Raw genomic sequence first — 16,094 nt, 5'->3', positions numbered from 1 at the left:
ACGTTGTAGGAAGTTTTGTAGGAGGATAGGAAACTGGTCTAAATATTTTCAAACAGTTAACTTGCCTTTTTTAAATAATTCAAATCGTGCTCAACATTTTTGATACATTTATAAATTTTAAAATATTTTAAATGACCAATATTCGTCACGAGTCCATTATTAATGTTAATAATTTAGTAGAAATTTAGTAGAATTTTAATAATGAATTTTAAAAATTATTAATTAACATTAATAATGGACTCGTGACGAATATTGGTCATTTAAAATATTTTAAAATTTATAAATGTATCAAAAATGTTGAGCACGATTTGAATTATTTAAAAAAGGCAAGTTAACTGTTTTAAAATATTTAGACCATTTTCCTACAAAGTTAAATACGACAAAATCATTTTCGGCTGCTACCACTAGGTGGCGAGTGCTTATTATTTGCAAATTCGCAAGTGGCAAAGTAAAACTAATCGGATAAGTCAGTCAGTTTTCGTCTTGTTGTTCGGTCTCGTCTTTTTGCTAATTCTTTCACTAAATATAAACAGTAATTTCGCGACCCGCGATCATCGGCTCATGGCCTGCCAAGCGGTAAAGATCCACTGACGTTCGTCGAAAAAATTCCCTGCACAGATACAGAGTACAATCCACTCTGAAACCTTCGTGAAGCTTCCACAATAGTCGTAATACTCCGAGAACGTGACTCTTTCCTTCGCCTCGTCGGGTCGCAAGCGCAACAGGTCGTAGAGCGACAGGCCAGGAACGACCGTCGACTCTTTCGCTTTGCTCGCGAATTCTTCTTCGTCGCGATCCAAGTACTCCTCGATATTCGGATACGATTTGGGCAGCAATTGGTGCGCGTGGAAAAATTTGACGACGGTAATTGCGCCGAACGCGTCCAGTCTGTAGCCTTTGTCCTCGAGGTGTTCCACGGCGGCCAGAGCGTGACAGGCTATTTGGAATTTCGCGTGAACGATACAGCCGTACTGCATCTTCGATTTAGTTTCTTGCGGTAAGACGATGGTATCGGGAAAAACGAATTCCGACAAGCACGCAAAGTTGTAGTACTCCGAGAACGTGACTTTTACTAAAAGTAAAGCTGAAAACTCGATATTTGTAGGTGATAACAAAAATTAATCTGTGCACTGACTTATACGATTAGTTTGATTTTGCCATTTGCGAATTTGCAAATAATAAGCACTCGCCACCTAATGGTAGCAGCCGAAAATGATTTTGTCATATTTAACGTTCTAGAAAACTGGTCTAAATATTTTAAAACAGTTAACTTGCCTTTTTTAAATAATTCAAATCGTGCTCAACATTTTTGATACATTTATAAATTTTAAAATATTTTAAATGACCAATATTCGTCACGAGTCCATTATTAATGTTAATAATTTCTACTAGGGCTTGTACAGTGACAATATAGTTTAAACGAATCGTGTACTAGAATTTAGATTAATTTTTGTTATCACCTACAAATATCAACAAAAGCTCCGAGTTTTCAGCTTTACTTTTAGCTATGCGCAGCAGTTCAGTGAACCGTCGTCAAATGATTCAAAAAGAAAGAAAAATTAGTTAGAATAATAGCGATAAACTAGTGTCAATCGTGTGCATGTACGTGTGTGTTATGTTTGCAATCAGTCGCGTTGCGCAGGGCAATCTCTTATCTGCAGCTCCGATATGTATACTTTATTATATTAATTGCAATTGAATAATCTAGTCCGGCAATCGTCATGCGTTCGATATTTATACATACGCATCGGATACATAAGCAGTGTATGCGTAAGCGCCGCCGTGCGTATACTTAACGCTCGCGAGGCTCATCGGATTAGCGGCCGTTTTGATTCACACCGATTAGGCATCGACGCAAGCCCGAATAGCAGAAAATGTTTTCTTTACAATTGCACGACGAATACTTCGTTAGTCCAATGTACTCGAGCGACTTCTCCCTGCACTTATGCATATGACGAACGGTGTGATGTTGTCGCTTTTTTTTCGTAATGCGCTGCAGAGCACAAGAATGAAGATGAGCAGCAGCTCTCCTTACGCATATATGCAAGCGAATTTATTACGCTCTTACAATACGCATATATTGTGCGTATATGCATCTGTATGTGAGTTCATACACACGAATACACACTCGTGGAGTTGAAAGAGATACCCTGACGCGAAACGAGGCCATAAATCGTTGTTTCTCGGGCGAAAATGCACCACAGCCCCACGCGCGATCCTTTGCGAAGCTCTGCGTCTCTCTAGGCTTCACGAACTGCTTTAGTGACTATGTGCACATGCGCTATATTGCGTCAACTGTTCCCCCACAAAAAAAATGAAATAAAAAGTTAAGTATGCACTTTTGAGGAGTCAGTTGCAAAATGATAATCCTGAAAATTTCAGTCTTCTAGGTCCCCATCCGTCATGGATCTTCCGGGGCTCAAAGTTGGAATTTCATTCTGTTCTGTTTCCCAAGGGTGAATATGAAAAAATTGTTGAAACATGATTTTTTACGGGTAACCGCCCATTCCCCCGAATCCATTCCCCCGAATACCATTCCCCCGAATAAAGAAATCCCCGAAGACGCTTTCCCCGATGCCATTTCCCCGAATATACATTTCCCCGAATATATATTTCCCCGAATATACAACCCTGCATGTAGCATATATCGATATATCGATCGAGCACTTTTTTTCTCAATTATTAATGAACAATTATCCTCTAAATTTCGTAGTCTATGAGTAGTCTAGATTTAGTTCCTCCAACTTTCCTCTAAATTTCGCTTTTAAAACATGGACTTTAAATTAATCAGTCTTAGAAGATTAGATATCAGCGGATATCTTCATTATAAATCGTACGCTCGCAAGGCACGATATCCCGTAGAGCAGAGGAATCAGTACGATTCCGTTATAAGGAACGAGCCAACTACGAATAACGCTAGTGAGGGGTGGGGTGGAGATTGGGTTGATCGAATTGAGCAACCAGCGAAGGATAAAATCAGCCCCAAAGAAGAAGTGGGTTGATGCACAACACCGTTTAAAAGCTTTGGTCGAAACTTACGACACGTATGGTTTACCACGTGTGCTCGATTACTTGCACTTGATACGTGAAAACATTTCTCTAGATTAATTATGTATTGTAATATAAAACAATAAAATAAAATTAAAAAAAAAAAAAATTCGGGGGTTGTGCTTTCGGGGAAAAAGACGTCGGGGACATTATCATTCGGGGAAATGGCATTCGGGGAAATGGATTCGGGGAAATGACCGGGAATGTTTTTTACGTAAAATTTGATGAGGAATTCAAATTTTTTGTCAAAAATCATATTCATAAGCTTCTGTTCCATTAAAAGGTGAAAATAGCATAAAGGTCAAAAAATAAATATGTTCGTATTCATCGATTAGGCCAATATTGTAATATGTTCATCGATACATCGAAATATAACTTTTAATAAATTTTGGTCATTGGCAAACAAACAGACTTCATTATTGAGCATGAACATGGGTTTTCTCTAAATTTACTTGCTTCGTTAAATTTCCTAATTTATTTAAATAAAAATTCAATCGCAATACTTTGTAAAAAATATTTAATATATGAGTTTCAATCCGAACTGCTTTGTGATTTTTGCAGTGATAGGTAAGTTTACCGTATTTAGTTAACGTTACAACGCTGAAGTGTTAGCAGCAAAAAAAAAATCGCATGGGTTTTTTTTTATGCAAAAATGTTGTCATTACATTAACCAAGTATTTTTTATTTTCTTTATAGATCGCTGTATTCGTCCAGTGAAGACCGTGCCCCAATATCAGATCAACCATGTGTATAACATCCCGAAAAGACAAGCCGATCGAAGTCAAGTGTCGAAACAAGTTTGGCGATACTCCGCTGCTCTGGGCCGTGTCTAAACGACACAAAAATATGTTCCGAGTCTTGCTGGAAAATATGGCTGATCCGACTTTAGAAAATGTAGATAGAAAGACGTTGATACAAATTATTTGCCATGAAGACGATGCAGCTGTGTGGTTGAAGATGTTATTCGGGCTCAGCGACGAAAAATATCACTTTAAAGCCCTCAAGAAAGCGCATAAACACGTGAAGGTAAATGCTCAAGACGAACAAGGTAACACGATATTGCATTGGATGGTGCAACGCCCGTGGCTCGGTGCATTAAAAATGATTCCGTGGCTCTTGAAAAACCACGCGGATCCGAATATAGTCAACAACAGGGGATTGTCTGTGCTGCACATAATTAGCAAAAGAGGCGATGGTTATAAATTAATGGAGACAGTTTTAAAAGTCTGCTACCGAGTCAATCGGGAAGTAAGAATCAACGCCCGGGACAGGTGGGGCCGCACACCGCTACACTTGGCTCTGGCTTTCGGTAAAGCGGAGCTTGTCGAGTTGTTGCTGAGAAATGGAGCCGATCAAAATTCAGCCAGCAATGATGGATCTACTCCTCTCCACGTAATTAGCCAACGTAGATCCGACGATGGATTCGCCGGGATGTTTTTTAACGTTTGCACCGAGGAAGGCAAGCCGGTGCGGGTGGACGTTCGGAACAATCGCGGTTGGACACCGCTGGAATGTGCCGTCTCGCATCTTTCGCTAGACGTGATCGACCAACTCTTGTATCGCAGCGGAAAACTGTCGGAATTCGTTTTTCCCGATACCATAGTCTTACCGCAAGAAACTAAATCGAAGATGCAGTGCGACTGTATCGTTCACGCAAAATTCCAAATAGCCTGTCACGCTCTGGCCGCCGTGGAACGCCTCGAGAACAAAGGCTACAGACTGGACGCGTTCGGCGCGATTACCGTCGTCAAATTTTTCCACGCGCACGAACTGCTGCCCAAATCGTGCCCGAATATCGAGGAGTACTTGGATCGCGACGAGGAAGAATTCGCGAGCAAAGCGAAAGAGTCGACGGTCGTTCCTGGCTTGTCGCTCTACGACCTGTTGCGCTTGCGACCCGACGAGGAGAAGGAAAGAGTCACGTTCTCGGATTATTACTACTTTGCGTGCTCGGATGAAGTGTGGAAGCTTCCCGAAAGTTTTAGAGTGGTTTGTACTCTATATTTGTGCACAAGAATATGTAGGGAATTTTTCCGACGAACGCCCGGCGGTGGATCTTTGCCGCTGGGCAGGCCACGAGCCGATGATCGCGGGTCCGGTCACGAGCAGGAGTTTGAAAATAATTGAATAAAAGAAGAAGAATCGGCGAGAGAGACAGAAAAGCTCCGAGCAGGCTCAGCTATGATACGTACTGCGCACAGAATGAAGTAAATCACATAAGCAATGGTGAAGACTACGTGCAGACTGTCGACTAGGAGTCAGTGCTCGCAATGGTCATGTATATAATAAGCTTATTATCAGTATTTTTAAATAAAATGGATAAATATCTATGCTTACTATTAAATTTTTGTACATTTTTTTATGTCATTCAAATAAATAATTAAATTAAACATATTTCTTGTGTTTTTATTTAGTTTCAACTTCGTTTACAATAAATCCTGTACGAGTTTCAAGTCTTACATCTATTTTTATACTTGTTAATTGTCTTGAATTTTTAATCTTGAAACTAAGTTATATTCTTCAAATCTTTCAATTTCAATTCGGATTGTTTTCGCGTAAGAGTCACGCGATAAAAAAAAAAAAAAGAAGAAGCTCAGGAGTGGTTTACCTGCAGCAAACGAATCATCGTCAGCCGATGTTACGTAGAGGAAAGAAGATCGATTAAAAATTCTGCGCATATTATATCCCTCGTTCCTCGTATTTTTTTTTCTCGCTGATCGCGTTCCACACAGCTCTCATATATAATACGTACCGGGCAGCGCGACGCAATATGTATATAATAGCCACTCTGCGCGCAATATCGAGCGACGCGACGATAAGAAAACGCGCACGCATATCGAGTGCACACAGACACACACGCGTACGGAGATATATTTTATAGGTTCATGGGCGAGATAAAAAGGCAAAGAGTGGTATAACGTGCATTAAAATGAACAAACAAAAAGCTGCCGACGACCGACGCAGGCAGGAGTGAAAGTCGGTGGTGCGCGTATAGAGTAGTACGAAAAACGAATGATAAAGACGCGCTCGTCGTCGTCGTCGTCTTCGTGGATCGTACATAAACGCGTATATATAAAGGTAAAAATCGTACGACGCATGTATAATACCGATCTCCGACTCTGGGCTGCTCTGCGCTCGCGAGGAAAAATCGCTGCGAAAAAAGGACGATACTCCGCGCGCCGTAACAGTCGCTCACGGTAGACTGGTTGTCGGCACCGGCCACTCGCGACCAGCGCAGATACACACTTAAGCTGTCCCTGATTGAAGAGTAGCCTCCTTGTGTACTTATATATCTACCTACCTGTGCGTGTGCGTGCTGTGCTGCACACGGTAGACGGTACGTCGCCACGATCTCGAGACGAGTCTCGAGCTAATATACGTTCATTCCCTTTTTACTCTCTTTTGTTTCTTTGCGATCGGGAATTTTTTTTTTTCGTCTCATTTTTTCATTTCGAGATGTGGCCTCGTTAATTAACTTTACGGAATTACGACGGCTACGTAAACGAACGAGTATAATATGTATATTAGCGATATTTTAGCAGAAAACTCGACTATTTTTAGATCAAATCTCTCGGAAGAAATTGCTCGTTGTACAACTACGCGTCGTAGGAGGCAATGTGCTAAAAATAAAAATAAAAATTGACCGAAATTAGCGATCGTCCGATGCGATCGCCGCGGGAAAAATGCAATCGCTCGTCGAGCCGCGCATTATTATAATCGGAAATTCTTTCGTTATCGTCGTCTCGTCTCGATATGTGCGACGCAGGGGTGGCCCGCGCGTATACACACACACACAACTCGTTCCAGAAAAGACGAAGCAAAAAAGGAAAAAAAAACGAAGGAGGACACGAAAAAAGACGCATAAAAATAAATAAAAGAAGAAGTGATTCTCTGTTTGCGCTTGAAGGACAGCCGCGCGTACATATATACATATACAACGCACTCGCGTTTATACGTTATATCCTATACCTGCTGCTGCTGCTTGACGCGCGCGGCACAAAAGCGAAAGGACGACGAGATCTGTAAAGCAGTGCAGTGCGCGGAGCAAGAACGAAGGGCATTTTCTTGCTGAGCTGCTGCTGCGTGCGCGAGACCAAGAGTCCAATGGACGCGAAGAAAAGCGTCGTCCTTCGCCGCGACCGGATCATCGCGCACGGGGGCCTACACACGAGAGCACGTTTATCGGGTTCTGTGTATACATGTACGCGATATTGCGCGGGCTCGAGATGATCGCGCCGCAGGGCATCCACGCACGCACGCACGCGAGAGAGAGAGAGAGAGACGGAATGCGCCGGACGAGACGGCGTGTCGTCGTCGTCGTTATATAGTATGTATAGGGAACGATCGCATCTTTTTATGCGGCCGCAAAAGTACAAAATACGTGTATGATTTTTATCCCGCGCGAAGAGGATTATTTACTCCTGCTCGTATATAGTGCTTGCGATGCCTTGTGTCTAAAAGGCAGGGCCTTGATGCACCGTCGATTATATTCGAGACGTCGTTTCGAAATTCAGCGCTCGATTAATCGATTATCAAAGTCTCGTGGGTTATTCGATATTCCTTTTCAAGGCACTCGTACTAGACGAATTGAGCGAGTGTTATATCGGCCTCGGAGCTTTTCGGAAATTTCGAGCATCCTCGTTTTCGTACTCTATCCTCTCGATCGACGAAGACAAGAGCTTCGCAACCACGACTGTAAAGCAAGGTTCGCGGAAAATTACACCACATTGTACCGAAACTTATACGAGCCGGGCACTCGTATAGAGCAGCTTCGATTGCGCGATGTACGTTAAAAGTATGCATGGCACGCAGCTTTCGCAAAGTAAAATCCACGCGTGAGTCCGAGTGAGCCTACATATATTTGCTTGTGATAATAGAGCATCGATTTATAATAAATATCAAAATTACGCTTACTCATTCGCAGCTCATGTGTGTGTGGGTCAAAGTCAGAGCCGCTCCATATTTCACTGTGCATATACACATGCCACGCGATGATGATCATCACGCATCTAGCGCGTGTTGCTGCTTTTCTCCTCTTATATAATTTATTATATATAAATGCGAGAGCGTCGATAACGTTTCGTCCGACTGCGCGCATATAATTAATTCGTCGATCGTTTCCGAGCCTCGTACACGGTATATACTGCTGTGTGCTTGTTTTCTGCAGCGTAGCAGCATCAGTCCCTTTTGTTTCCTTTTAATGGACGCATCGAGCTAGCCATCGCGGGTTATAATAACTACCTAATTTTCATAAGTACAGACATAAAAAAAACATTAACAATGGAGTTTTCGACATTATACATTATGGTAGTTTAGACCATTTTTCAAAATAATAACATCACTTTAAGTATTCACCGCTAGATGGCGAGTGGCTTTATTTTTAAATCTGCAAGAGACAAAGTCAAAATATTTGTATATATTTTTGTCTGACAAGTCAGAATATTTGAACAGTAGCTCTTCAATGTCCCCTTCAATGAAATTTTCTTCATTGTACAAGCAGTAACCTCAAAATATTGAGCATTTCTACCGGTGCTTTTAATTCAAGTTTTATTCACGCGTGCTTCAAACTATACCGAAAGTCGCTACTGATTCGTAAATTCGATCGAACGAGGAGCGATGGTAACGCGATCGAATCGATGTGACACATCTCGGTGCCACGACGATATATCACAAAATCACTTTTAACCAATTTCATCGATCGAGCCGCGTCGAGCCAATTCGATCGAAATTATTTACCGTCTCTCCCGTGGTATACCGCGATGATCGAAAGAGGGTAAAGATCCAGGCCGCGATGGTTTACTTCGCGCGCGTGTGCGGTGCAGCGTTTAATATACAAATGCAAAAGTTTACAAGCTGCTCGTCTCTTTTCGAGCGAATCGGGCCTAAAACCACAGAGGCAGAGAGAAAGAGGGAGAGAGGAAAAGCTTCGACACCTCGTACCAACGCACGCCGAGCTTATCAAAGTCACGCCCGCTTGCACTGCGCGCGGAGGCATCGCGGCCGCGCGCAACATCACCTAAAAAGCTGCCCAGTGCCTTGCCAAAATCATCAAGAGCTCCGAAGCAGCGGCTGTCCGAGAAAATAAAACACGCGCTTGATTTTGCGCCTTAACACGCAGACTGCGGGATTCTCTCACACCGACTTGGGGAAAATTTTTCCTTCTCCGCGCAAGCTCGTCGAGCAAGAAAAAGGTATTAGGCGAGTACACGATTATTAAGGGACTGCTCGGCTTCTTTTTATCGTGCATAATTATTATTATTCTTCGCCGTCGTTATGTCGTTATATCCTCGAGTACACGCGGCGCGGTGTTATATATTTATAGGCCGATCGTTTCGCGGCTGCATTTATAATATGCTTAATAATATAATAATAACAGCAACGCAACGCACCAAGCTCGTTTCTCCGATGATTTATGAAATGTCTATGTGGGCTATTTATACGCACACACAGTCTCTCTCAACGTGTTTGCGATCACGCGGCAGGATTATATTATTATATGAGCCGCGAACGCGGCTATAGAGCCGCTTGAAACTCGCGATGGGAGACGCGTGTAACAACGGGGGTGCACACTTATACGCGGTATGGAAAGAGCCGCGCAGTTTCCCGAAGAAAATTGTATTGTCTTAAAGTCGTCCCGAAGCTTCGAAGGGTGAGATCGATGATTTATTTATTTCTCCCCTTTCATCGTCCGTTTTTACGGTGTGTAAACTCGATCGCTCGTTACAAACGTGCACTGCAACACACGCACACATAATCGCGAACGCGCGCACCGATTTACGCGGGTATGCTGCAGCAGCTATATATATATATGTGTGTACAAAAAGCCTTGACTGTCTTGAATTTCCCACGCGTCCGCGCCGCGAGAGATCAATGCCTTTTTTATCTCGGCCGGGTATAATCTTGATCCGCTTAAATTTCAATGCGTAATCGGTTTAACGTTCATATCCTTGGTGATCGCTATACACACATACACACACACACGCACATATATTCGGCGTGCGGCTTTCGCCTTTAAACACCAGGCGATGCATATTATTATAAAGTACAAGTACGCTGCACTTTGCGCGACTTTTTTTTATAATCTAACCTCGTTATTATATTAAATTTCCGCGGGGCGAAAAGAATTATTACACGCAAACGCTGGTACGTTTCGTTTATGCGAACGCCGCCCGATATGCTGCAAGTGCAACAGCAGCAGCTCATACTTTTAGATGCAATCTACGAGATGTGTATGCATATACGCTCGGCATTTATAAATGCATCGCGAGCTCGTATTGCGCGCCGAGCTATATTTACATGAACGTCTCTCTCTCTCTCTCTCTCTCTTTCGCGAGAGCAAATTGTTCCTCTCTCTCTCTCTCTCTCTCTCGACGCATCTTTAATTTTCAGAAAATTTTCCACCGAGCGAGCGAGCGGCAAGTCATATTGTACAAAGTGAGCGGCTTCAAACTCGTATCTCAACTCTCTCGTATATGGTAGTAGTTTTCTGTTTCGCGTGGCTTCTCGTTTTGTATTTATACGTACTCGCAATTACATGCCGATCGCTATACTTTGAAACAATGAAATTACGACTACGACGATAAGAGAGGGAGGGGGTGAAACGAATGATTCATGCAATGATTAATTGGAATGGTTTTTTTTCCTTTTCTCTCTCGCTCGGCTAACAATGAAGGCGATCGGAGCGCGACACGCGATCGAAAGCTGCCACTTATTAGGTACATAGATCCAGCATTGCGACATTTTTCCTCCACGCGAGAATTCATGATCAACGACGAGGCAAAGAGAGAGAGAGAAAAAGGAAAGAGAAATAAAAAATCGGCCGTCGTCGCGCTTTGTTATCGCTTAAAAATCGAATCGACCACAACGACGACGACGAAGAAAAAATGAGTATGCAAGCTCACCACTGCGCGCATACTTTTAACTCTTTCTCTCTCTCTCTTGTAAGCTGGATATATATCACATCCGAGCTATAAATAGACCTCGCGGTTAATTTATAACTATACGTATACGCGTGTAGCGTAACGCAATCAACGCATTGGTATAATACACAAGCACGCGTGCGGATTTTATATAAATTTATCTGCTGCGAGTTGTTGCGCTCGTATTTCGCGTCGCGGCCGCCTATAGGGTTCGCTGTATAATAATTGAGATAGACCGCAGCGAGTACCGCGCGGAACAACGACGATTTTCTCGCGCTTTTTATTATCCAATGCGATGTACATAAAGTGTCCTGTGTGGCACACACGAACGTACAGCTAAATTTAGTATAAAGCGTCGTCTACTTAGACGCGCGCGTTTGTGCGTGTGCATTATCAAATCAGCGGCATGTGTCACCGCCGACGACGACGACAATGAGACGCGTCTCGACCATTAGCACATATGCATTAGACTCGATTTGCGATTCTCTCCGCGGCTTTATTACACGTACGTTACATGATCGCATACTTACGAAAATGTAATGTCTGAGCAGTTTTTTTTTTTTTTTGAGTCGAGAGAAATTGCGATAGAAATGCGTAGGTATTAATTCTAAATTAATGATCAAATAATTGACTATATTCGAATCGTTTTGAAATACGTTATCATCAATTGATTTGTTTTCTGTTGCAATTATTTTGCAAATATTAAGCGCATTTTGAATGATCTGAAAACGATCAATTATAAATGTTTCAAAAAAGTTAAACCAGTAAGTTACAATCTCTTTGAATGCGATGATACCACTTTGAACCTTTGCCGCCAGATGGCGAGTACCAATTTAACTGTAAATCTGCAAGTGGAAAAGTAAACAAAATTGTATAAAGCAAGGTTCTGAAAAAAATTTAAATATGTGTTGTTTTGTAGTTCCAAAGTCAGAGCGCTCTACGCAATCTCCAGAAGTAGAAAATAGTACATCACAGACGTTCAGGCTCATATGAATCCTTTAACTGAATTGTATATCGACAGGAACGTCGATGAATTAGGCGAGCGTCAGTTCACGCACATAATACAACGCCTAAAGAGAGATGGGCTCGATTCGACTGCGATAATGCTTCCCGCATGCTCTTTCCTATACAACATAATATCCACTCACGGGCCCGATCGCGCGCACAGTCCAGCCCATCGCTCCGTTGCTCCGATTCGAGTATCGGCGGATTGGCATACATCTCGATACATCTCGTGGATGTGTCGTACACTCGGCGCAGCTCTATGTATACGTATACATTTATGAGAGGCCGACTTGACAGACGTGGATGCATGTGTAGACACGGCCGAGCGCATCTCCCGCCCTGTCTGCATCGTGAGGCGGCTATCGATCATTACGTAATGCGCGCCATGGCTCGACTCTTCGCGAGAATTCGAGCGAGCTGTGTATATACATGCGCGCGAGCCATGCAAAATCATCAATCTATCTTTCGTACGTAGTAGCCGCGCACAAAGCCATTAATATATGATCAGCGACGTATATAACACGGGAGGCTAATTTGTGAAAATCATATATATTGTTATTGTGTGTTGTGCCTATATTATTATTCCAGCTGATCGATTCGCGATTGATATTATTTGCGATATTAGCTCCGACTGGCTTTGACGAAATGTAATATACGCGTGTAATGTACACTAGGCAATATGTCGAAGCGAAAAAGCTGCCATGCTCGACGTGTATTATAAGCTATACGCGACAAATGCGGAAAATGAAACCGCCAACCATACGATAAAACAATGCCATTGTGTGGAAATGCATATTAGCAAGCACACTCATCGACTAAGTCGGACTCCGGGAGATTTTAATTGTCGGTTCGCAATGTAACTAAGAGCGACGATTAGGTCCCATAATGAAAACTATATTTTCATGTAATAAAAAACTGCATTAAGACGAACAACATCAGCCGGACGAAAAGTCGAGCTCCGATAAGCGCGTGCTGTCGATGAAAGACAATGGCAAACATTGTCGTTTCTTTTTTTTTTATTGCCCCGCGAGAGACACTTTGATTTACGATCGGTAAAGAGATCGCGTTCGTCCTCACGCGAGAGAGTCGCCCGAGCGCGCGCTTATACAAATAATCGCGTTTTAATTAATAACAATAACGATCGAGGTATAATCCATCGCGGCTCTCCTCGATAAGCGCGCGCAGGCTGTGATTTATTTTTTTTTTTTCCTCGATCGTCGAGCTATTTTATCGTCCGTAATCGCGATCGCGTATATGCTCATAATACCCGCGAATAATAAAAAGTTGAGAGAGAGAGAGAGAGAGAGAAAAGAAAGAGCTCGTGCACATGTGTATTAGAGTTCCATAATATACAGAGTGCAATTCTTTTCTTTTTCTTTCGCTCGGGCGTTATGATGTAATCGAGCTAAAAATGTACTCACGCGCGGAGAGCTCCGCGCCTTATCAATTGCAAAAATCAATGTTTTTCAATGACAGTCGCGCTCGCGCGAGCAGAAAAGCATACACACCGGTGATTATCACAGCGCGCGGAGCTCTTTTTTTCTCTCTCTCTCTCTCTCTCTCTTACTCCCTTGACTTATTTGGTTATATACTCGCCGCGATAAGGCCTGTGCGCGATTTTGTGCACTAATCTGCGCCAATTTGTATAGCGCAGCGAGTGTATACGTATAATAATATAATATAATCGGATTTACTCTGTCGCGCTGCACTGAACACAAACAACAATTGACACGTCTATTTTTTTTATTATATTTTTTATTATCGCACAGATTACCCTCGGCACCTATGTTTGGTCGAGAGGCTGGTTGCTTCTTTTTCGTCCGTTAGTTTAGCCGTGCTAAAAATGCTAAACATTAATTATGGTCCAATACCAAAAAATGTATACCATATTAAATACAATCATGTTACCTCCAATCTTCGCCACTAGATGGCGAGTACCTATACTTGTAAATCTGCAAGTGACAAAGTCAAAGTAATTGTATAAGTAAAGAGGCATAGATTGATAAAATAATGAAACTTGTTAACATTAATAGTCAAGAAAAGAGAAGAAAGAATGAAGAAGAAAAGACGACGCGTATACCCGCGATCATCGCTCGCGCAGAAGTCAAGATCGTCAAAGTCGAGAGAGCAATTATAACAACCATACACTACATGAAAGACCGCATTGACTAATGCAAAGTCCACACACACACACACATGATCGGCGTTCGCCCGCACTTTCATACGTGTCTATCTATATACGCGTGTGTTCGGTCGTTATTCTCGGCCACCGTCCGCGGCTATTTTTAGAACGGCCGAGACCACCTTGAGGAGCAGCAGAGAGCCGCGCCGCGAGCGCATGTCTGCACTGCACACATATCGCACACAACGAGCCGAGTGCATGCGTGTGTGTAGTGTGCACGTATGTATATGAAAAAAAGACCGTGTCGCTCGACGCGGCGGCGGCGGCGGTCCCAGCGCGCAGTAAATATGCCTATACATACTGTACTTTTATACGCGGAGAAGGCAAGAGAGTATTATCTTGAACGCGCCCGCACCTCTTTCGCTCTCTGCCTCTCTGTATGCGTGTGTGTGTGTAAAAAGCGAATACAAAAAAAACACGATGAAAATAAAAAAAGCAACGACCCCCGAACGCGCGCCACGATGCCCGCGGCAGACCGGTTAGCTCTCGGGGGCAGCGCTATTCTCTCTCTCTCTCTCTCGTTCTGTTGTTGCGCGCGCGCGGCTTGCACTGTGCTGCAGCTCCTAAATATCAGCGTGTTGCTGTATGACTCGGGCTCGAGATTTTGACCTTTGCGAAAGCTTCGCGTGATACATAGATACATTTTCGTCATCTCCGATCTATCGTCGGATGTTTCTCGAGCGTCGCGTGCAGTAAAGAGCTTTAAATCGACGAACCGTTCTCTAATTATCATCGTACATCAGCTGACTCCTGTTTAATCGGCGAAATTTTAATCCCCTATTAAATTTTTTCCATGAATTGTGCATCACGTACCAACTTATAAAAATAATATAATAATCATCTCGAAAAATATCCGAGCAAGATAGCAACAGCAGCTCGATCGTGTTATGCCGTGCAGTCGAATTGTGTGCACGTGATCGTTGGTCCAAAAATTCCACGTGTGCCTCGATACATGTGTGCACATGTGTACGAGTGCACGACAACACTAGCATATACGGGCATTTAACAGAAGCTAAAAATATACCCGCATTCTAATAGCCAAATAAACAACTAAACGCGTATATAATATAGAGAATAACAAAAAAAAAAGCGGCGGCAGCGGCAACGAAATTCGTATTAAGCGCTCGCGCGTATAACCGGTTTTTCGGATGAAGCTGCTTTTATGGTTTCTCGGCGCAGTACTTATATGTATACCTATAAATGTGTACAGCCGATCGCAAGCAGAACGAAGCAAAAGCTGCGCACATACTCCAAAGAGAGAGAGAGAAAGAGATATTAACCCTCGCGTAGCAGCAGCAGCAGCATCTAACTACTGCACACATGTACCGCGTGGTATGGATGCTAATTCTCAAAGTGCTCTAAATCAATCGTCCCGCGCGCCAAAATTTTTGGACGGACTCGATCTTGAAATTACGCATAATATACGCGGCGAGAAAATTTCATTATATTAATTGGCAACGATACGAACCAACGCGCGTTCGCGCTTTATATTAATTGTCACATATATAAGTTTGTGCCTGTCTCTTTCTCCGCCATACGCGCGATTGACGATTTTTCCCTTTTTGCTTCAAGCTTCTCTATTTGACTTATATACTTCTATGTAAGAGCTGCTGTTGCGGCGCAAAACAAGTCCGTGTGCGACGAAGCCGCCGCCGCGCGTTATATATGCAGATTCTAAAAATAGCCGCGCCCGCACGATGCAGCGTATACATGTGCAACGATTACCGCATCGTGAAAGAGAGAGAGAGAGAGACCAAGAGTTGCTGCTTTTTTGCCGCACTCCAACGCTGCGCGTTAAATGCGCGAAAGTCCGATGTACTAATGTGCAGTGCTTCAACTACGTACATTAACGAACGCGCTAATGAGTACTTATTCGAATTTTCTAACGTTGTCGAGAAGTAAGTGAATACAGAGGGATCGTGCAGGGAGGGATAAACAAT

General features: G+C 42.9%; 1 protein-coding gene across 3 annotated transcripts in view; it reads left to right on the top strand.

Annotated features, from left to right (window-relative positions):
* LOC106650698 (receptor-type guanylate cyclase Gyc76C-like) overlaps window positions 1–16,094 on the top strand; it is a 99,439-nt gene that overhangs the window by 74,407 nt on the left and 8,938 nt on the right. The window lies entirely within an intron of this gene.

This window comes from Trichogramma pretiosum, unplaced genomic scaffold (assembly GCF_000599845.2).
Source record: "Trichogramma pretiosum strain Unisexual culture from Peru unplaced genomic scaffold, Tpre_2.0 scaffold38, whole genome shotgun sequence".
Lineage (NCBI taxonomy): Eukaryota > Metazoa > Arthropoda > Insecta > Hymenoptera > Trichogrammatidae > Trichogramma > Trichogramma pretiosum.
Note: the sequence above shows the minus strand (reverse complement) of the source record. Positions and strands in the feature narration are given on the sequence as shown.